This window comes from Mus musculus, chromosome 10, assembly GCF_000001635.26.
Source record: "Mus musculus strain C57BL/6J chromosome 10, GRCm38.p6 C57BL/6J".
Taxonomy (NCBI): Eukaryota; Metazoa; Chordata; class Mammalia; order Rodentia; family Muridae; genus Mus; species Mus musculus.
Genome location: NC_000076.6, coordinates 21593145 through 21616017, shown reverse-complemented (window position 1 = coordinate 21616017; position 22873 = coordinate 21593145). Strand labels below are relative to the sequence as shown.

The 22873-nt window shown below is 43.6% G+C and overlaps 1 long non-coding RNA gene across 1 annotated transcript in view; it reads right to left on the bottom strand.

The window, feature by feature from the left end:
• The window catches only part of 1700020N01Rik (RIKEN cDNA 1700020N01 gene), a 29231-nt gene extending 6358 nt beyond the window's left edge, over positions 1 to 22873 (bottom strand). The window contains exons 1-2 of the long non-coding RNA NR_027968.1: positions 22784 to 22873; positions 22446 to 22686 (exon numbers count right to left, since the gene is read on the bottom strand). This is a non-coding gene — a long non-coding RNA (RIKEN cDNA 1700020N01 gene). The remainder of the gene's footprint in view (positions 1 to 22445; positions 22687 to 22783) is intronic.

Genomic DNA, 22873 nt, shown 5'->3' with positions numbered 1-22873 from the left:
TTTTGAGTTTCACCTGTTATAAGTTTTATCCTGTTCTTTTGTGGTTTCAAGAGCCTCCACTAGGAAGAAACCCAGAAACCGCTTCTGGAAAAAAATGACTACCAACTTCTGCTCAAGTATTACAGGAATCTGCATATTCTGTGTTGGCCTACTATGTGTCAGGCTTGGCTAAGCCACTTTGCAAATATGATCTTGCGTTTTCACTTCACCCCAATGAGGTGGCTTTAGGGATCTTGAACATATTATCCAAGAGTTCTCTCCTGAGAGAGGTGCTGGCTGGGATTCTAACCCACCTCCTGAGGAGCAACAACCTCCATGAATTAGCAAAAGAGAACTGCTTCAGTCAGCTCATTTGTTCTCTTTCTCTCTTCCTTCCCAACTTGTGTGTGTGTGTGTGTGTGTGTGTGTGTGTGTCTTTGTGTCTTTCTGTATCTGTCTGTCTGTCTGTGAATATCTGTATGTTTGTGTCTCTGTGTGTCTGTCTCTCTCCGTGTGTGGTGTTCATCTCTATATGTATCTAGCCAAATCCTCCTTTATAAATGACCCAACTTTTCAATAAAAAAAATGTGCTTCAAGTTTATTTTATTCTTGTTTTTTTCTAAATCAGGAAACAAAACTTGGCTGTCCACTAGCATTCTCCTAAGCATAGTGTAGGTTACAAATGAGACTAAGAACAATAATGCTGATTTTTTTTCCTGCACTTAGTGGACCATCTTCTCAAACAGCTACGGCAGCCTAGCATGCTGCTAGGCCATGAAGAATTGCCAGGTGAGGCTTGTTGGGCTTTAGAGAGAGCTCACCCTCCAAACAGCAGAGGTGTTAACAAATGCGCCCGTGTTGCTGGGGTGGCACTGTCCTCGTGACTGATGAGCCTCCTTCCCATCTCATTCTTCAGCTGTCACTGCTTATACTAGATGCTCCATAAATGTCCGTGGCAGCTGAATCTCATGGTGGGGGAGGGTCTTCAGATGGATGTGAATATATACCAGTGCTCTCTGGCTTCAACATAACATCCACGCACCACACAGATCAGAGAATTTATGTTCTCCTTTAGAGAGAAAAAGGCCATGGTGCCTTAAAGATAGTAAAATATTTTCTAGAAACCAAAGATGATAATCTTCAGTTCAAAGCTGCTTTATTGGAGCAGCCTTTTTATAAGCCCAGAGAGTGCTCACTCCAGTTTATCTTGGGCTACTCATTGGTAAAGGAGCTCTAGCAACAACTGGTTTCTTGACCAGTTTTTGTCAAGCCTTAAGACACTGTGTAGGGTGCCAAGAACATGCATTCTCCACACTGGGGAAGTCACATCCATTAATATAACAAGATCAACCAGGAGGACAGGTGGGGTGACCTGTGCCTTTGTGGCAACCTGGCAGCCTAGGCTGATGCTTCCATATTAACGTTCTCTCTCTGGAAACAGTCCATGTTAACAGCCATGTTAACAGCCATGTTAAACTGGCTGGAGCTGCTTGCTGCTCCTAAATGCTCAAGTTCTCAGTAGGTCAATTCAGAAAGCACACTGAAGCCAGACTGGAGAGAAAGGCTGTCAGCTTCTCAATGCTTCTTTGGAGGACCAACAAGCTAAAATCACACTGTATTTTAAAAACCCTTTTGGAAGCCAACAAAAAAATAGAATATCCAGGAAGACCAGAGTGGAGTTTTCCCTGACTAACATCTCAGTATAGTGGAAGAAGCCATAGTAATTTATTCACACACTGAATATCATACATTCACAGCCCAAAGGACCTTGTGATCTGTTTGAACATCCTCCTTCTAGGGTCTTCTGTCTAACTTTCGTCCCAGTTTTCCAGCGAGAAAGCCTTCTCTGGCACTCATACTCCCAGGCCCCTGGTCATCCCACAGGTCAACCTTTCTTACCAAATCCAAGCCACTGAGGGAAGCTGCTAGCTCATTTAGTTTACACAGTGGGATAGTTCTCACTAGGAAGTACCTCAGAGACTTAGGTCAATGATTCAAGATTCCAACATTTTAGTATCAAGTATTAGCACTTTAAAGATAGCTGACATTAGAAAATGCAATAGCTAGAGTAAGGAAGCCACTGTGGATATATACTTGCAGTGAGTCATTCAAGTTTTGCAACTTAACCTGCTTCTCACTGTCCCTCTGGCCTGGGCAATAGAAAGGTGCACAAGGAGAAAATAAATTCCACAAATATGGGAAAGTGGTTGTTTGATGGACCTGATCCAACCACAGTCGTACTGGTCAGTGTACAAAGAAACCATTTTGCCTTGGGAGACAAAAAATCCACCTAGATGAGGACTAACTAAAGCCACTGACCTTTGAAACTCTATGTGTTACAAGGTACTGGAGCTCTGTGTGGATGTGCCTAAAATGGCAGCTTAATTTGTGGGAAAGATCCGAGCTGCAGTAAGCATTCTATGCCTTGTTCTGCATGCTCCATGAGCCAAGGTCAAGGTCACTTAAAAGTCCTAAGCAGAGCATCCAAAGAGACAGATGAACAAGCGATTCCTCTGACAGTGGAAACCCTGCCTGAAACCCGAAGCAATTTTTCATGAGGAAACATGACCATGCTCTGCCTAGCTCTAGAGGAGGTGAGCCCTGGCAAGCATCCTTAAATCTCAAATGTGGTTAAGAGCAAGCTTCACAGAGCCACAGGCCTGACCTTAAGCAATTTCCTTATTTCTTTAGATTTATGATGTTATTGGAACACTGCTGAAGACTGGCCATTTCTCTGACCTTGAACACAGCTTCTTATTCAGTGAACAATTAACTTGCTAACCACTTGCTTACCTCTCTATGTTGGACAGTTGGCATTTAAGTATCTGGATCCTGGCAGCAAGCCACAGCATCTGAGTCCTGACCTGACTGTATGACTTCCCTGTTAGTGTACACATTGGGTCTCAGTTTCTTCAGGTGAAAACAAGATGCTGTGACAGGAGTGATCTCAAAGGGGGCTATGCTCAGATGGCATCATCTTAGGGGAATGTAAAATGCTGAAACCTGTCTACCTTCTCTACGAAACACTAGCATCTGAAACAAGTGCTCACAAAGATTACGACTAAAATTAAATATTAACTTAAGAACCATCTTTGACATTCTTCAGTAAACAATTTAGAAACATAAAAATGAGTACTTTGCTCAGACTTTCAAAGAACATCAGTGCTTAAGATAGCAGGCCATCCATATGCACCTGTCTGTCCACTGTTCAGCCGCTCAGGCTACTTCACCAACACCAACATGGCTCACTACCTTCAGCTCAGTTTCAGGGTGTCTGGACCACTTTCCTCCATTGTCCTTGCTACCATTAGCTGTGTCCTCTGGACAATGTACTTTCCATGTGTGCTGGGAAGGAGCTCGACTCTGTTGTGTGCTATTTTTAATCTCTACATTTCCTCTTAATTTTTCTATTCATTATATATCAGGAATGGCTAAGGAAAATGTGTAGAATGGAAAGAATTTGTGCATGTCTTTATGCTTTACTTCAAAGGTAGTCGGAGAAGTGGAGAGTCAACTGTCCTGACAAAGCTTGGTAATTCTCAGCAAAGATATTTCCAGAAGCACCAAGTGGCTAAGTTCACTGCTCCTTTCTTTCCCTGAGGCTTCCTGCATTGTTCCTGCCTAACCACAGAATAAACAGATGCTTAAAAAGACACGAGTGTCCTTTGGAGGGAAAGGACACAGATCTAATGTTAAAACAAAACAAAAAGACCTTGAGTTTGAACAGCTCCACTATAGAGCCATGACCTGGAATGAGAGACTTAGCCTTTCCAATCCAAAGTGCTACTGGTGAAAGGTCTGTTGGATTGTCACAAACGACTGTATGACTGAGTCACAAGTGTGGCCTGGGTAAATACTTGAAAAACTGGAATACTCATCACTGTGAAACTTTGGCTCAGGTCACTTGCTACAAGCACTACTGTGGACTTCAAAGCTCTGACATGAGGCATAAAGAGGCTTACAGTTGGGTTCTAACCACTGTTTCCTAGTGGGTGGTGTTGAGTGTGAGCACGTTCTCACCCAGACCCATCATACAGAGCTCCCCACAGGACTGCAAGCAGCAGAGACAGCGGTACATGAGTAGGCAAATCCAGGATGATAAACCTGAAGGTTTAAGTGAACAGAACTCTCGTATAGAACAACACTACCCTTTCATGGAGAGACGCAACCATTTAACCACGCTGAGATGCCTTAAACAATTTATCTCTAAGGACCAGTGCCTTGACCTTTTTATTTTCACTTGTCCTGTTCTCTGTGGACAGTCTACAAGCTTGCTGAAGCTAGTTTTCTAAGAACTAATAACATTTCCTATGTCAGCATGGAAAAATTAATTACTGAAATAACTATTCAGGACTTTGTGTATACACCAAATGGAATGACATATTTTCTTAGTGTAATGCCAAAGTCCTGTTATAATGATCTGATATCTGGAACCCTATATTATCAGTACAGCCAACATCTGAGTATCTTGAGTTAGATAAGAAATAAAGAACAGAATAAAATCTAAAGTAAAGAAATGAATTGATGTTCTATTTAAATGTACTGGCATCCCGAGTGGTAGATAAAATGTAGGGTCAATGTACTTATTCATTTTAAATATACAGACAAGTTTAAAACTATTTCCAATAAATACTGACTACATATAGAAAAACTCCACATATGCCTTGTTTAGTCTTGTATGAATCAGTCTTGTGTGAAAAAGGTATAATAGTAACTCCACACACAAAAGAGGAAATCACCAGTATGAGAAACCTTTTCTAGGAAGCATCTTCCTAACATGTTATTAAGGTTAATAAAGGGCTAAACCCGATTAATCTGACACATCTGTGACCATCTGACTTTCAGTCCTGGCGTTCAGCATGCTCAGAGTAAGTCACATTTTCATCTCAACTCCAGGGATGGTGACTATGAGTAATGTAGAAGTGTTAGTGAGCAGAGTGGAGATGAACAGAGTACGTTCCCTGCTCCTGATGAAAACAGAGCAGGTGCTGAGCAGAAAGGCTAACGCCAAGCACACACAGAAGCAAGGAGGGAGAGGAACCAAGTGGTTGCAGAAATCAAAACTGGCACAATCATACTTGTCCAGAATGTATCAAAAGTCCTTAAAATACTTACACATTCTACTCAAAAACCTTGTAATAATAGAAGTTTTACATCAGAGTGACTATATCTAAAAATTCATACATGGAAATACATTTAACTGTTTTATAGCAAGCATAAATTGCAAACAATTTGAACTTCAAGAATAATAAATAAGTCATGTAACATCTTGGAAGGGAATGGTATATTACCTACTAAAATTATGCTTCAGGGAAGTATTTACTAATAAGGAAAACACATGGTTTTATTAAGTAAGGTGAGAGCTGTAAAAGCATATGTTATACAACACCAATTTTGTAACAGTTGACAACAAATGTGGACAGGCTAGAAATATAGGATTGTCCTCTTATCCACTGGAAAGGACAGGTCCCAAGGCAGAGAGCTGATCTGGATGGCTCTTAGGAAGGTCACAGAGTAGGGAGCCAGTCACTGAAGACTTTCAGGTCCCTTTTCTGAGATCCCTGAAAACCAGGATTACAAAGATTAATTCTGCCAAGCATAGCGGCGCATGCCTTTAAATCTTGGCACTTGGGAGGCAGAGGGAAGGTAATCTCTGTGTTCTCAAGACCAGCCTGATCTATGGAATGAATTCCAGGGGAGCAAGGGCTACATAGTAATACCATATTTAAAAAAAGAAAAAGGAACAATCTTTATAGATGCCAAATGAATTTATCAGTGGCACCTTAGCTCCCAGAGTAAGTTAAAGTTGATAAAACATTTGCAAAAGGAGGGTCATAAATGAACAACCCAATGTACTACTGACATCATCACCTCACTAAAATTAATTTTTATACCTTAGGAACAATGTTAACCATTGTGCAGTTTAAATGAAACGTAAACATACCATTTAAATCTGGAACATCGCAAAAGGAACACAAATCAAAAGAGAGCAGGCTAAAGGAAATGCCCAGAGCTTGCGTGGCTCCTGCCAGAAAGATCTTTCACCTCTGTGTACAAAACCCATGTTCCCACAGATCTCTGGAGCAATAAAAAATGTACTGTACATCATGAGCTGACTTGCTATAAATGTTGTGGACTGTGCAAGCGTGGAAGGCCACCTGCTCTTTGTACAAAGGACACAGACAATGGGGCTGGGATCTGAAACTAAGAAGAGGAAGAATTCAATAAGGACACTGACCCAGACAAGGGTTGAGTCAGCTGGGCAGCCTCAGACAGCACAGCTCTTGTATTGCTCAAGCTACAGGGTTCACTTGCTCAAAACTAGAGGCCACAGCCAAGTAGGTGGAGGCCAGAGAAAGACTGTTCTGTGGGTTAAACGATGATTAACCTTGGCCTTGCAAGTCACTCAGTCTTCCAAGGAAAAGCCTGTAAAAGACCTAGACTGTTCCTATTTCTGCACTACTGACAGGCTCAGTGGAAAAACTTGAGCCTTTTAAGATAGAAAGAGCTGGGTGCAGATCAAGCACAGGGATTCATTCACTTACCATCCTACAGGAGCCTCTTGCCCTTGCTGGCTACATTGTCTGATCCACAAAGTGGTGTTAATATCTACTTGGCAGAAGTGTACTGGAGTAAAAGAAATAAGTAATGTAAAAGGGCTGGCGCACAGCAGGTGTTTAATAACGCTCAGATCCTGTCTATGTCTCCCTTTGAGCAGCTTCTCCAGGTACACCCCTACTTAGTCACTGCCCTAAAACATGGAGAAAGACCAGGAGGAGGACAGACAGGATGATTTTAGGGAGCTGAGACATCGTAAAACCTTCGCAATATAAAAACAGCTTACTGAGCTCTGAATGTTTACAGTTTATGTTTATTCCAACTGTGTGTGTGTCTGTCTGTGTGTCTGTGTGTCTGTGTGTCTGTGTGTGCTCATGCCTTTAAAAAAATGTTGTTACCAGATTGTTCAAGTACAAGTATGTCTATGTGTGTTTCACATTGACTTTTGTGTTTGTTATTTTTTTCCATTAAAAGAACTAAGGAAATAAGAATGTAGGAAGTAAAACTTCCCTAGGCATCATTCAAAAGATAAGAAATGAGGCCTATCTTTAGGGCTTTATCATGACTGCCTGAGGAGATGGCTCAGTTTCATGGAACTAATCTGTATGGAATAAGTAGGTGAGAGGAAAGTAACAGGAAGTATGTATTTGCAGTGGAGTGCTATAACTATATCTATCCTGTAAGAATATCCACACTGCAAATGTATTAATCTAACACACGCTGATTGGGGAAATGGTATGTGCCTGGGCTCTAACCATGTGTCAGGACCATATGAGGGTCATGGGTTTCCCTCAAGACACTAATTGCACACAGTTCTTGGGCAAGAACCACAAATGCCCACAGCTCTTAGCTACATTCTTCTTCTTTCCCACTAAGTGTCACCGTCTGGGACCCATATGATTCTTTACAACATGCAGAAGTTTCCAGAATGTAATGCGTCGGGGTGCTGATGGTCAGAAGCTTCCAGAGTGATGGTCTAGTCACATTTGCAGACAGTAGGGGCTACAGACCATGAAGCAATCCCATCAATGAGAGACCGGTCCTAAGAAAGCCGCTTAGAGGAAGGAGGTTTGCTCACCCAGTTGGAGGCATATGTGTTTTCAGTCCCTACAGAACGCGGTTAGCCTGCTCCTACTCAAACCTTTGTGAACGCCACAGCTGCTTTGTTCCCAGGGCATACAGCTAAGCAAGGGAGAGATTCTCTATAACACTTGCCAGTTTCACAAGGCAGACTTTGTGACAGTGGTCAGAGATAGACCCTGTCACCACAACACTGAGGTAATGACAACTACCAACCCTTTAGCAAATAGAGATTGCAGAGACTGCTGTTCCCAATTCATCTGGAATGAGAGTCTTGCTTGCTATTGCTCTGGTTGGGGGAAACATGTACTATCTTTTCTTTTTAGAAAACGTTTTCAAGTGGGATGTTTTACTAGAAGAAACAACTGCTATGATATGTTAAGATGAAGAACAGGAGAAATAATGTTCATAGTCCTAGAAGTGAACTATTTCTCTGTTGTCCGCGCATGTGTGCACATGTGTGTGTGTGCGTGTGAGACGGAGGACACCTTTTATGAGCTAGTTCTCTGTCCACTGTAGGTTCTAGACGGGACATCATGCTTGCAGGCTAGTGTGGCAAGTTCCTCCACCTGAAGAGCTATCTTGCTTTGGTCCCCAAAAATTACTGATAGAAAACAAGAAGTGAAAAGAATTTTTAAAATATTACTATAATCAAGTGGCTGAGACTGTAGCTTAGTGGTAGAGTGGTTTTATCATCAATACCAAAACAAATACATGAATGAATTAGCTAACTAGAATAAAAATACCCCAGATGCCATCACTTCCTGCAGAAACACTGCTGATACCCACGTGTCTTTGTGCTTCCGTGAAGGTACACACTGATGTACTCTGAGGACTGGGATGAAGGCACAGCCTCTGTCTCATGGCCCAGTGTTTTCTTCATCATTATTTCTAATGGTGGAGTAGTCTCTGCTGTATGGGGATGTATTTAGCCAACTGAGGCCTAGTTTTGTGGAGCCTGTGCGCGGACTGTCTCGAGAGCTTGGGCCTTAGGTGATCCCTCCACGTCTAGGTTGTCCTGGAAGTTCTATTTCCAGCTTCAGTGTGAGTCTGAGCCTCTGCTGTTCCCAGAGGGAGACCTTTGGGAGGATTAGGCCCTGGAGTCAAAGCCATCCAAGTCACCTGCTGTCACTTGGGAAAGGGAAACTACAGCCTATGTTAGAAACTAACATTCTTCTGGCCAGAGAGATGCAAAGTATGAAACTCAAGAGCCCGTTTTCATTCACACAGCTAGTATTTGTGCAGCCACTGGCGACATGCCAGGGTCACTCTGAGTGACTCAACTCTCCAGCCTTATGGAGCTTACCCTGTGACAGATTCACAACTTCAGAAGGGTGAAGTGGACAAAAGAACAGTCGGGAGTTCTCTTGTCACAGGAAATTGGACCGTAACTGCACACAACAAACGTATGCATATTTGAAGCTACCACAAAATACTTGAGTCTTAGAGTTACAAAGTCAAGTGATATATTCTGTTACCAAGTAAAAATTCCATAATGTCATTAGAACAAGCACTTCCAAAAGGCAACAGTATCCAGAACAGGTACACTCAAGTCTTAGTAATCAAATTAAAAAAAAAAAACCCAAATACCATTATACTTAGGATATTAATTTTTATTTATAGAAAAAAACAGTTCCCTGTTGTTTTGAATGGATGTACCCAGATTGTAGGTGACATTAGTTTGGATATGACCCATCTCCAATTATAAAAACATGAAAGAATATCCGAGCAATCAGGCTATGTGTAGATCAAGTGGGAAGCTACTTACAAGGGCTGGAGTATCTCCTATAAGGAGAGGATGCCTGGGTCAGTTATGAGATACTTCTATGCCCACTGGAAAGAATGAGTGGGCTCACCTTGACTCAGGAAGAGCTATATAATTAAGTAAAAAGAAAGTCAACAAGGCTAAAGGGAAATGACTACAGAAGTTAACACGATTTTTTTCTTTAAAAAATAACATGATCTCTCTCCTCCCCACTCTCCGTGTACAAGTATGTGCACACACATATACCCAGACACATGTTTGAACAGACATATATACATGGGAATATGTGTGGAAGACTAGTTGCCAAACCATACTATTTTGAATGTATAAAATGGGATTATTACTATTTATGCAGTATGTATTTTCATGATGACCAGGCATTAGCTCACTAATTTTATAAGGCAGGAAATCTTAAGAAGGTATTAAGGTGGGTCAGGACTAAAAACATGTCATCGAAAGCATCTTACTGTGATATCAACTGACATCTTCAGAGTTCGTATTGTTTACAAGGATGAGAACATTAGACTTACAAAGGACCAGTAACCTGAGAATAAAATCCTAGTCACATAAAAGTCTAAGCATTATCATGCCAAGAATAAAGACTCTATATAAATCCTGGAGTTTGGGCATAAGTCTCAAGAGCCAGTGTGCATGTGTCCTACCAGTGAGCTGCATCTCCTTGGTTTCTCTAAGCAGGGTCTTACTATATATAGCCCAGGCTGGCCTTAGACACAGGGTCCTCATACGTCAGCATTCTGGAAGCTAGGACCTATGCCTGTGCTTTCTAGTTGGTGACAGAGTTGCTGCTGTGAGTCCCACTCAGCCCCAGCACACATGCCCACCCCTACACTTGCCATCTGTCAGTACCGTGACAGTCTCTTATGTCTGCGACTCTCAGAAAAGAAATCTAACTACAAGGCACTGCATCCGGCTGCCATGAGAAGACCCCACCCCACCGCTGCCCCATAGACACATGCACCTTTGACCTTCCTTCTGTGACACTGGGGATTTGGGTTGCTCCTTCATGACTTAGTCTTTGAAATTGAGCCCTCCAGGCTATGGCTGTTAGGAGACCTCTGAGAACCAAATCAGCCCCAAGAGCTCAGGGTTCTTGGCTAAGCACAGGCCCTTCGATAGTCAAACTGCAAAGCCAGACAACTTCTGCTCCCAGGGCTAGCTGCAAACCATCTGTCTCTGTTCAAGTGAGTGTGATTGGGAAACATCAGGACAGAAGTCAGGATCCAAAAATCCTGAGTCTAACTTACTCTCGATGTCTAGGCTCAGTGCCAGAGGCACTCCTCCACAGGTGGCCTGCCAGGCCAGCCATCTGAATGGCAGTGAGCCCTGTGCAGTGGGGAACCGTAGGGAAGGAGAATAGGGGTAGGAAATATTCATGCCAGTCTTCCACAGAGCAGGGAAGAAAGGGGAAGAGACTTGTGACAACTTGTGTCACTGACAGCCTCAGCAAAAAATACCAGTTGGCTCTTCTCCAGGGAGTTCCCCCATCCAGCTGCGGGGTGAATGCTTCAGGTCCAAAGGCCTTCTGCAGCCTGCAGTGCTGAGCAGCCCCAGGCTCCACCACAGTGGACTCCACTGGCTATGGGACACAGTTCATGGACTTTGAATTTTAGAAGAAACATTGGGGGAAACCATATGGCACCCATTCTTCTATTTCCCCTGCTACATGTTTATATGCTGGCCTTAAAAATGAAAACTGTAAATTCTGATGCTTGCGTTGTCTTGTGGGCCAGTATCATGTTATTTTTTCCTTCACGGTGTTTATAATTGACATAGTGCTAGATGCTATACAAGGAAAATAACACAGACACTGTCCTTTAAGAACTGCCAGATATCTAAATTGGAGACTGCAGTGAAAAAATAAGGCATATCAAATACAAGGCTCATTTTAGGGATGGGTGGGAGTTCCACGTAGCTGTGTGGGAAGCCTGGAGCAAGCTGCCAATCAATGTCTCTTTATGATCACTTAGCGGGGAAGGCAGTGAAGAGAACTAAATCCCTTCGTGAGCCGAGCAGACGGAGAAGACCTACTGGCTTTCCAGAATATGAAGAGCCGGAGTGAGAGTGGACTGCCCCCACTTCTGGCTCTCCCACCACCTCCCTTACGCTATGCCCTTCCCTGATCTCAGTCTGTTGATAATCCATCAAGACTCATGCTCCAAGTCAGACAACCCTAAGATGTGTCTGAGTCCATGCTCCTAGGATATGTTTAATTGGAAAGTGGCCTTATATTAAAAAGTGGATTTAAAAAAAAATCAAAACATGGCAGACAAGGTAGCACATGTCTTTAATTCCAGGAGTCGGGAGCCAAGGTTACACAGAGAAACCCCTATCTTGAAAAGCCAATAAATAAATAAATAAATAAATAAATAAATATCAAAACTTAATTATCTAATCAGGTCACTGAAGGTAGTTTGTGCTTTCCTTTTAAATTGCACCCGAGGGAGGAAACGGCTTGTTGTGGAAGGAACACGCACCTGGGAATCGGCCTTCCCTCCTCCAACCCCATTTGCCACTCAGAAACTCTGCAACTGTGGATGTCTGTGTCTTACTCTCCTCACTGCAGTGAGAGTGAAATAAGTCACCTTTACATCCTCTTTCTACTGAGGACTAAGATTCCAACACGTTGCTTATCCTGCGCCTGTCCCGATTTATCCATGTTGTGGAATGCTGTCCTATGCACACGGCTGCCCACTGTCCTCTGGGACTGTAATTACCACAGGGGGACGACACAAGGTTGAGACCACTAAGGTTCCACCACAGAAGGGGAAGGGGTGGAGCTTAAGAGACCCTATTCCTACCAGGGGGTTTACAGGCAGCTGATGGCTGCTTGAAGGAAGACAGTTCTTCAGTGGGACAGTCACTCCTATGTCACCTCGCCCCTCTCCTGTGAGTAGCCACTGCTCTGTGCTCTCACTAGTGTCCAGTGATACTCGGTTGTTTCCTTTCTTTGTCCTTGGTGCTCCACTTGGGGTGAGTACATGGTTTTACTCACTTGCTCCTGGGAAAGTTCACACAGTTGAGCATCACTACTGCGACAGGATAGCTTTAAAAAATCGGTTGTTGCAGTGTCAACTGGCCAGACGCCCCAAGCTCCCGGGAATAGGACCATCAACCAAAGGGCTCCAGCCACATATGTGGCAGAGGATGGCCTTGTTGGACATCAGTGGGAGGAGAGGCCCTTGGGACTAGGGGGTTTGGTGCCCCAGTGTAGGGGAATGTCAGGGAGGGAAGGCAGGAGTGGGCAGGGGTCAGGGGTGGGGGAAGCACCCTTATAGAGGCAGGGCAGGGTGGATGGGATAGGGGTTTCCAGAGGGGAGACCTGGAAAGGTGATAACATTTGAAATGTAAGTAAAAGAAAATATACAATAAAAGAAAAAAGAAAAATAAACCCCGGTTGTTGCTTGAAGCACTCTTTTCCCTGGGAGCATGTGCGCACTGGGGACAGTCTACCATTCCTTCAGTTCACTGAGTTTACACTTCTCACCAGTTCCCATAGCCTGAGAGCCCCTAGGGAACATAGCCCCAAGCAGAGATAATTGGAAAAATGACAAAGATCTCTTCCTTGCACACTGACTCAGATGCCATCCGGGTCGCTGTGGGGAGACACAGACCTACTTTTCGTCCTAATTATCTTATCCATGGAGAAGCTGGTGGTGAAGCCCATGTTGAATGAAGCCCCTTAGCGGTCAGCAGAGCACCTGAGCAGCACAGCTTTATGGGAATATGTGACCCTTTGGGTGCCGACAGACCAGGTTCAGGGTCTTGTTTAATTGTGCCCTAGATCTGTTACTATTTGAAAGTCACTTCGTTTCTCTTAAGCCTCAGCTTCTTTATGTGTAAAATGGGAATAACATTTACCCTACATAACTACGGTATGTGAGATGTTTAGCACAGTTCATAGTACATGGTAAGGACTTGCTAGGATTACAACCGAATGCAGAATTGGCCTCAAACACAACAGAGTTTACATTTGTGTTGTTAGGAATGGTACAAATGGTAACATCAGAATAGTAGAAATGCACCTAGAAGATGCGGTGTTGTTACATAGACACAAGCAAACACTGCGGCAGAAATGTAGGGTACCTGTGCAGGGACAAAGTGCTTGGAAGGAATAGTGTCCCACTAGAGATGGCAGACTTGTTTTCACATCTGGGACCACTTTCCCAAGTCTCCTCCCCTACATCTATGAGGAGAATGGGATAATAGGAAGCCAACACAGGACTGCTCTCAAGTGTAAACGCAATGATGCTTAGACAGAGTCCCTCAGTGTTAGGCCTACGGCTACTCTATTCCATTTCCATAAGTGATGCTCGTCTATTTTTATTGTGCCTGTAGTCACTTCATCTCTATCTACATACTTCTTATGTCCACGCCTATTCCTATTCCATCATCAATGCATCTAGAGAGGAGAGCTTGTGTCTCACTTTAAACTGTGTCATTTGCTTTTAATGGTGACAGTGACAATAATCACAGTGAGACATTGCCTTAGTCATTTGTTTTAAATACTGTTTGAAAGTTTAAAGGCATCTGCGCAGTGTGGTACTTGTAAACATAGCTGGCTCTTGTCGTTATGCTGGATATACAGGCCTCCATTTTCTTTCTCATGGTCATGCTGAAGTACCCTAATGACACATAGGCCATATTGTTCACACAAGGCTTCTCATGACAGAATGATCGGCACAGCCTTACTTTCCTAAATAGTTTGCTGATTCACTCGGTCCATTTTTAAACACCAACAGATTGGCACTGATGACATCTGCTAATTATTTGATTTTCCTCGTGACTGGCATAGGACTGCTGTCTGCAGCAATCACTGTAATATGACCGGTGTGAGGTTTGCACCACCCAGTCACTCCATGACCAATTTGCAGTAATGAGTAGCCTTGTCTATTTTTCTGTTTCCCCTAGAGGTATCATTATTTATTATGTGTTGCAAACACAGCTTCCAGAAGTGCAGCAAAAACCCAGCAACACCTAACTCCAAGTGGAAATCTCACTGTGTTCCTAGTAATGGTTTATCAACTCAGACGGCCTAGGCCTGCCAATAACACAGTTAAGATTCCAGCATCTCTCTGGTTCCGCTCCCAGTCCCCATCCTAGCAGGGAACAGTCTTGGAAGGCTGCTGAAGACCCTGTTTTCTAGACTATGTGTCCCTTTTAGTCCCTGAGACTAGAGTTAAAGATTTTGAGAAGTCCTTTGAAATATGTTCTGTTGATGTTTCTAAACCATTATCATGAACCCCCACGGCTTCAGTGACCCCCGATTGAGGCAGCTTCTTGAATTCAGAGAGCATTAAATCATACCTGTAATCTCAGAGATCTGCTGGCTTGGTTTTGTAATGCTTCAATAAGATGAGAAAAGCGATGGCCTGCACATGTGGTATGACCTCCCTCATTAACTCAATGTGAAGGTCAAAGGTCAAAGCCCATGGACAGTCACCATTCACTGGCTTACCAAAAGAAATGTAGGAAAACGTTCCCTTGCCCCCTAGTGCCCACAGCCTGCTATTGCAAGCAGGTGACTTGGCTCAGAGAACTTCCAAACAGAAGTGAAGGGATTTATAGGTCTACCACTAAGGCACATGGGAAAGTCAAAATTTCGATGGGCTTGTCACACCATGTAGAAGCTAAACTCCAAGTATCAGGTAAACAGTGGCGGAACATCACTAAGGGCCGTAAATTCTCAGCCCCTTCGTGGAGAAAAGCATAAAACAAGCTCTGATTCATTTTTACTGACCTGGGAGGCCCCTGGGGTACAGCCTGGGCCACTGTTTAATAGTCTCTCGATTATGCTAGATTATTTCCCACCTCAGTAGGCTGAAATTTGCTTCTCCCACTGTTTAGAACTTTACCCCACACCCCCACTAAAGCCTCTCTCCCATATGGCCTTTAACAGAAGGGGCTCAACTCAATCTTGTGAAACCACCTTCTCCTTCAAGGCACTCAATCACGGCTAGCTGAATGATTAAACTGTTTTTGTTTTGTTTTTTTTTTTCTGTTCTCATCTCCAATTCTTACACATAGTAGGAGGACAAAGGTCTATCTCATAATGAATGAATGAACTCTAAGTTGAAAACAGACCAATCTTAAATGCAGCAACCCTTCTACTAGGTTTTCAGTCAATCCAGTCTACTAGGTTTCCCGAGCTAGGATGCAGTATAATTCAGAGATCAGCAGAGTGTGGAGAGAAGAGGTGTTAGGAAGGGCAGGGTGAATCAGGAAACACTTCTGTAAACCTCTCTAAGTATAGAAAGAGCAGGAATTCTTTCTAAAGCCCACTTACTTTTCCTATTCTACTTAGAACATAATTCTACTCCAACACTCTGTCTGCACTTTGGACAGACATTAGATGGTAGGTCAACCCACCACATTGCCTGACTGTGTGTGAGGGCCTCTGTCTGTGGTTCCGTTCTCTATACTCCTACACTGGACATAAACTCTAGTGTGCTTTTCCTTTTACAATGGAGGCAATGAGCACAAACAGATCTGAACCCATTGTGCACTGTCACACAGAGGTTAAGAGCAAGCCCGGAGCTGCTCCAGAGCAGCAATGCAGGGAAATGCTCAGCCTTTTGGTAGTTTTGCAGGGCCCACAACTGACCACAGACCATTGGCTGAAATCATAACAATGGGCAGTTTACCTTTGTAATGGCCAATGGGGAAAAGAAAGACAGGAAAAATCCCAGAAGGTTGCTTTGAAGGTCTTCTTCTTGCTTGGTGCAAGTGGAATGTGAACTTGAGATAACATCAAAGGTAGCTCAGAGAGTACTTCCCCTAGAAACCAACCCAATTCCAACCAATGCTGGAAACTCTGTAAGGTCCAGACAACGCAGGCTACTTATGATAGAGCTTGAAAAAACGAAAGGAAACAGACAGTCAGTACTTGTGTAAGTCTCCCTAGATGGAAGATATCAGAAGGGAGGAAAGGTGAGAAACAGAAACCACATGCGAATCCCATTAGTCTAACAACACAATGATTTCTTACTGAAGTCCTTTTACCAAATATTTAAGATTGATTGACAGTGTACTGAGTTCTGTGGCCATGACAGAATAAAATGAAGCCCCTGGTCTTTGGGACTTAACATATCAAAACCAATGAAACAAACAAACAAAGAGAATTTGGCAAAGACATAAACAGGATAATCCCAAAGTCTAACAAGTGTTATAGGAGTGGAGTAGCCAGAGTAGTTGGAGTAGCTGAAGTAGCTGGACAGAGTGAGTAAAGTAGATAGTTGTTTTATATCTGTGCTGTCTCATGCAGTAGTCAGCAGCCACATGTACCTCACACAGTTAAAATGTGAGTGGGGCTGGAGAGGTGGCTCAGTGGTTAGGAACACTTGTTTTTGCAGAGGATCCAGGTTTGGCTTCCAGGACCCACATGGCAGGTCACACCAGTGTACAACTCCAGTTCCAGGGATGGGACACTCCCTTCAAACCTCTGCAGGTGCCAGATGCATACATGGTAGACATAATACATGCAGGCAAAACATTTACACACAATACAACCTAAAAAATCCCCATTACTAGTCCAAATGGAGGTGTGCTTTCAGAGATGGTTAGACTTACTATGAAGAACAAATGAATGCAAAGTACCTCCTTAATAGTTGCTTTAACAGGGCAGGGGATGGCTCAGTGGAGAAGAACGTCTACTATGCAAGCACAAAGACCTAAATTTGAATCCAGTGTATCCGAATAAAAGCCTAGCATGGCTGTGCAAGCCTACAACCCCAGTATCAGGGAGGAGAGACAGGAAGGTCCTTAGAACTTACTGTTAGCTGAAGCAGCTTCAGATTCAGTGAGAGACACTGGCTCAACTAGTCAGAAAGATGTACAAAAGGACATGTGGTGCCCTCCTCCGGCATCCACATGAATGCAACTGGGCACACATATGCACATGTGCACTTATCGTGAACACAATTTCATACTCAACTCTGAAAAGAATACTATTTTAGATATATTGGACTAAACCAAAATATTATTGAATTATCTTTAACAACATAACTGTTGCTACATAATGCTCATGTGTGTGTCCCATTTTATGCATTAGATGACAGCATAGCCAGGGAACGCCCATGTGGAGGTGAGAACACACTGGAAGAGAATGGCCATTTGAGGGTCCAGCACTATTGTCCAGCACCATTTGTAAAGAACCTGAGGAGAAAATGGCTTGAGGAGAGGTGAAGGGAGAGAGCCTGGCTGGACAGATGGAGCAAGCGGCAGCAGAAGTGAGAGCTTTCGCTTTTATGTAAGTACAGATATGACCACAAACTCGTAGCTTCTGTGCAGTTACGCAAAATTCAGTATTCAGCGTGGATGCTCTTATAAAACAGTGCAGCAGATTGCACCGAGAATAGGTCCATGCTAAGGAAGGTTTAAACTGGAATGTGCATTATTTAAGCCCACCCCCAAGGTCAAACATCCCCCATTTTGGTCACACTTCTTAAGCCTCTCCAAACTGCAGAACCAACACTGGTGGCTTAAATGAGAAGGCCCTCATGATCTCGGGAATTTGAATACTGGATCCCTAATAGGTGCTGAGTGTTTGGGGAGGCTTAGGAGGTGTGGTCAAGGAGAAGGAAGTTCATCACTGGGGGCAGAGGGTTTTGAGGTTTAAGAGCCTCTCACCATCCCCAGTTTGCTCTCTCTGCTTCTTGTGGTTCAAGATGTGAGCTCCTGGCTGCTCCTCCTGCCATGGCTGCCTGCTGCCAAGTTTCTCCAACCTAATAGTGATGCCTCTGGAACTGTAATCAACCCCATAACCAACTCTTCTTTCTTTAAGTGGCCTTGGTCAAGGTGTTTTATCACAGTGACAGGAAAGTAACCGATACTGAAGGGGAGTCCAAGTCCACCTGTAATGAGTATGATCGAGGAGATAAAATATTACAATTAGCCCCTCTTTATTCACGAGTGTATCGACCATAAATAAAATCTTCTCTTGGGCTACTTCCAGAAGAAGAAACTGGATATGGGTTTTCTCCCTTCTCAATGGAGTACTAAGATTGTATCAAATCACTTAATGGCCAAAAAGACAAATACGATCTGTTCTCACATGCAGATCCTGGCTCTAACTTTTCTATAGGCTTAGGTTATGGGGGCGAGTGCGGATGCAGGGCATGAAAGTACACAGAGGTTATGGCAAGGGAGTGGAGAGTAGCAGAACTCATGGCACATGCATGTGGAAGGAATAATACCAGGGACACGAGGATGCAAGCACAGGCAGAAGGAGATGGTGGGAGGGAGGGAGGAACAGAGAGAATTGACTTAAAGTTATGTAGGAAACCTCAATTTTAAATATTGCGAGGGAGACTTTGTTTATGTGTTTAAAATTATCCAGGGACACTGTCAAGACTGTGCTTAGTTAACCTAATTTCAGCCCAGTCAGCCACTGAGACATGAACATCACAACCAACGCAGAGACCTTGTTGTATCTGAATCACTGAAAACCAGTGCGTGGCTGAGAAGGCTGGGTTGCGGGGCTCCAGTGGAGTTAGGAGTAAACCAGGTATAGCCCTTTTCTTTAAGGCTCCTTAATCTCTGATGTCACAGAGGGGTGGGCTCTACCTCACTCTGATGTTTACAATGCTGAACTCACAAACAGTGCACAGCCATGCCTAGAACGCACATTTAGCCTTGCTGAGAATCTAACAAATGAAAACTTCTCGATGGTGATGTGCTAAATGCATCCCAAACACATCAGCATTTTGCCTTCTTAAAGCACAAGTCTCCACTTAAGCAAAACAAACAAGACCGATAACAATCTAAACTAATGTTAGAATACAAATATTAAAGTTCTAGGTAATCTATTGTGAGATCAGTCAATAACACAAGGAAAGCTCATATCCTATGCTGGGGTAATTAACTCCCCCTAGTAAGTTTCCTGGGGGGAACTAGACATAGAAGAAACAAATACAACCAACAAGTTAAAAACACCCAAAGACCCCCATTGTCTCATTAGTGACCTCTCTGGCAGGCTGATGCTACCAGGTGGTGGTGGTGGTGGTGGTGGTGGTGGTGTCATTTTAGCTCTAAGGTATCTTCCCAACACACGAAGTTCAGAGCCTGAAAAGGCAGTCTCCAGAATGCTGACGTTTACTCTCACAGTAAGAGGAAAAGCTGAGCCTATGCTTTCAATGCTATGATCGTTCCTACAAATATCAGGCCTTTGAGCTCAGCCAACACATTTATAGTTCTGTTCCCCCCCCCACACACACCCAAGGTTTTGAGGATAGCAATGACTTTGATAGAGGGGAAACTGGAGTGGAATTCAATCTACTTTACTCACTATCCAGATACTCTCTCCCCCACACTTCACATGTGCATGTCTGTGAATTAAAACCAAGTCATAACACTGCCAACATCAGTATGGTGAAAGCCTTAATGGAATTTCCCAAGCATATTACATGATTTGTTCTCCTTTACTGTTATTGATATAATTTGCATTAATTATGCCTATGAAAACATGAATAATTAACAGGGGAAGATACAGTAAGGAGCAAGCATTCACAGTGGAAGAAAACCCCTACACCTACAGCAAGAAAAAGTTGTTTATTGGCTTTCTTTCTCTTTTTGTGTGTGTTATGTAGGCACAGAGTTGTGGAGGCCAGAGCATGTGTCTCATTCTGTCCTCTGCTTCATTCATTTTAGGCAGGCTCTGTTGCCCACCTGGAGCTCAGTATCCATCCAGTGCACTCCAGGGATCCTCTTGGCTCCACCCTCCCAGTACTGGGGTTACAGGTCCTTGTGACCATGCCTACCTTTTTACCTGGTGCTAGATATTTAAGCTCAGGTCCTTGTGCTCTGAATATAAGCAAGTTTCAGTTAAATGCTTTCCTTTATGAGAATTGCCATGGCCGTGGTGTCTCTTCACAGCAATAGAGCATTGACTAAGCCTGGGAATGTTGATTATTCCCTAAATGAAGGGACTAAAGCATTAGATGTTATCATACTAACATTCCCTTCACTGGGGTAACCTTGGGAGAGGCTTTTGAGAGACCAACAGTCGTAGCCAGGTCCAAAGTCCTTAGACACCAATGCTAACTAGACCAAATTAGATGTTGGACTGTCTGCCACCTTGTTGTTCTATCTAAGACACTAACTTTGAGGTGCCCACAAAAGGTGTCCCTTCCTGCATGGTGGTAAAAGTCAATTCTTTTCCTAAGCCACTTTCATATACTGAAAAGAACAGTACAAAGTTAAGTAAGCATTAAGTCATTGCATCAACAGGTCAATGAAAGCCAGAAATCCCAAGGGTGCATGTTTTGGAGACTGAAGGAATCCAGCCCAGCAGTCGCACACACAGTTAAGAAACCCCAAAGACTGAAAACCTTTGGATACTTGCAGCAGATCCAAGCTCAAAGGTTTCTTTCAGAAGCTGTGCCATATATACACTAAAGGCATCAGGAGGAGGGAATGTGGACTTCTAGCAAGCTTAGATCCCTCCATTCTTTCCAAGGAATCAGGAGACAGCATAGAATCTACCTTCCCCGGGTACTTTGGAGGGATGGAGGTAAACTGCACAACTGACTGCTGGGACAAGTCAGTTTCTAGAGAAACCAGAAGAGAGTAAGTGGTGACAGATGACACATAACCCTGGGGACCAGAGTCCTCCTGAAAGCACTGTGTATGCACATAACTCAAGCAGGACATCTCTCCTCAGCAGACAACTAAGGTAGAGTTCAACTTCTGATCACTGGCTTCAACAGGAAGTTATTACTACTAGTAACTATTTGTGATTCATGAGATGTCAAACAAAGCATGCATTTTCCAAACTCTAACTCTCTCTCTCTCTTCCACCGTGAAATCTCTGGTATTAAATGGGCTTGAAAGAGTCGACTCAAAAGGTTACTAGAAGTCCTATACTTATGAGGTATTTAGTCAATGTGCATTTTCACATGGTAAGCTCATTGAAAGCATCTTCTCTAGAGTTTCCGACATTTGTCAAGTATTTAAGGCATTACTGCTATGTGAAATCTGATATAAGTGAAGTGACCACTGAAGTATTTTCCAGTCACGCAACTGAAAGTTCGCCATATGGCCTTTCTTGTGTTGAGTGAGGTAGGATATATTGATGGAGGTTTTCATCTACTGCACATAAGGCTTTTCTCTGCTGTGAGTTTCCTTGTGTTATAAAAATGAGATGATTCCCCAAATTTATCACTTACACACATTTCTATGGTGTGGCCATTTCTCATATTTAACAATGGATGTTTTAGAGATTAAACTTTTACTAGAACTTTTCCATACCTGAGACCTTACCCCCACTGTGAAGTTAGAGGAGCCTAGCAGGTATGTATTTGAATTAGAAAGTTCTCCTACATCCATCATACTTAGAAGATTGTGATCCTTTGTGAAATCTCAGGTATAAAAGCTTGGAAGTATGCTAAATAATACACACACACACACACACACTCACTCACTAACACACACACAGAGGCTCTTTTTTGCTGTGAAACTGCTCATGCTGAACAAATTCATTTTTTGTGACTGAAAATTATTCCACATCTGTCCAGTGTATGGGCAAGTACGGGGCTCACTGAGCCCTTCTGTAACTTCTCTGATACTTGGGACTACAGCTCTCCACAAATGAAGACCAGCCTTTTCCCCTTTCAAAGATTATCTTATGACTCTACTGCAAATTTAACAAGAGTCTCCTAAATATTAGACATTCCACATGGCTACTATGCAGTGGGTTCTCCAGGCTGGATAACTGGTTAAATTTTTTATTTGATGCCTAACACTCTTACAGAGCTAAGCTTCAGGGTGTGAAGCATTTGTTGAAGATGCTCTGCTCACATCCTTCATCCTCCACATCAACCTCGGGAGCGAGCTTAGATTACCTACGCCATCATGCTTTGGTTAACAGGGAGTCCCTATTGGCATCTGTACTGGCTGGGTTTGTGTCAACTTGACACAGCTGGAGTTATCACAGAGAAAGTATTGAAGGGTAAGCTGAATAAACCCTTTCCTCCCCAACTGCTTCTTGGTCATGATGTTTGTGCAGGAATAGAAACCCTGACTAAGACAGCATCTATCGCTGGGGTACCTGGGAAGGATTTGGAAATCGGAAGTCCCAGGGACAGCACAAGCAAGAAATTCTCCAGCATCACGTTGTGGTACAGGAGCTTCTGAGTGTCATCGAGGAGACCCCACTCCTCTGCAGTGAAACGCAGGCACACGTCCTCCAGGCTCACACAGCTCTCGCCTTGGTTCCCACGGGCCTCCGCCATAGGATCAGCGCATACACTGGGGCCTAGCTGCTCAATGGGTTCTCAACCTCAGCCGCTCTGTGGAAGAGACGAGAGAAGAGGGCACACTGGGTATCCACGACACTACATCTCAGGACGACACACTGATCACCACCGAGGGACGCGGAGGACTCACCTGGGAGGTCACCTCCGTGGGGTCACACGGCCACACGCTGCAGAAGCCACCCCACCGACAGACCTCGGGCCCTACTTCCAGAACGCAGCC